The sequence below is a fragment of the Schistocerca piceifrons genome, chromosome 7 (genome assembly GCF_021461385.2).
Source record: "Schistocerca piceifrons isolate TAMUIC-IGC-003096 chromosome 7, iqSchPice1.1, whole genome shotgun sequence".
NCBI lineage: Eukaryota > Metazoa > Arthropoda > Insecta > Orthoptera > Acrididae > Schistocerca > Schistocerca piceifrons.
In genome coordinates this window covers 590,967,854-590,968,824 of record NC_060144.1, presented here as the reverse complement: position 1 = coordinate 590,968,824, position 971 = coordinate 590,967,854, and the positions used below count along the sequence as shown (strand labels likewise).

Here is a 971-nt window from a genome sequence, read left to right as displayed (position 1 = left end):
GCCGCTGTGAGGCGCTCCACGGCTGCTCACAGTACATCGCCGCCTCTCGGGACAGCTTTTCGTGTCGCAAGGTCACCCAAGAAATGTTGTGCATTTAATTCGCTTCCGACCTGTTAACTGAAATAAATCCACCTGCACGTGGATGTCAAATATCCCAAACGTTTACTGTGAACATATTACTAAAAAAAAAAAAAAGCACTCCGTCTTCAGGCCACAAACGGCCCATTGGGACAGTCCGACCGTCGTGTCATCCTCAGTTGAGGATGCGGATAGGAGGGGCGTGTGGTCAGCATACCGCTCTCCCGGTCGTTATGATGGTTTTCTTTGACCGGAGCCGCTACTATTCGGTCGAGTAGCTCCTCAATTGGCATCACGAGGCTGAGTGCACCCCGAAAAATGGCAACAGCACATGGTGGCCTGGATGGTGACCCATCGAAGTGCCGGCCACGCCCGACAGCGCTTAACTTCGGTGATCTCACGGGAACCGGTGTATCCACTGCGGCAAGGCCGTTGCCCCTGTGACTTATTACAGCTATGTGTATTTCCAATCGAAGTTCATAACAATAACGATCAAACTCAGTCTAAAATGTTCGGACTCGACCTACATTTATAGTTAATTTTTGTTGTTGTTTTATATATTAGCCATTTTCTATGGCTTGGCTCACGAATGCATTCGATACCTAGGAGGACTGTTCAGCAAGTAATGCAAGACATTCTTTTTCTAGGAAAATTTCTGTTTAAAAACGCGGAATTTGTTCTGGGACGACGTGGAATATTGCTGCTTCAGCCCCTATACTTTTGTGAAGTTCCGATAGGAGGTGGTGCTGTACGTGGCCTTCAAACTGGCGTCTGTAACGTAGGTGCGTTTCAAGCAGAGATGTGTCATTGAACTTGTTTTGGCGGAAAACCAGATATTCATAGCCGATTGCAGAATGTCTTTGGAGACCTGACAGTGAACAAAAGCACGGTGA

The 971-nt window shown here is 47.7% G+C and overlaps 1 pseudogene; it reads right to left on the bottom strand.

Annotated features, from left to right (window-relative positions):
* Window positions 1-397: 397 nt before the first annotated feature.
* Window positions 398-515, bottom strand: LOC124709180 (annotated as a pseudogene).
* Between the last annotated feature and the right edge of the window lie 456 nt (window positions 516-971).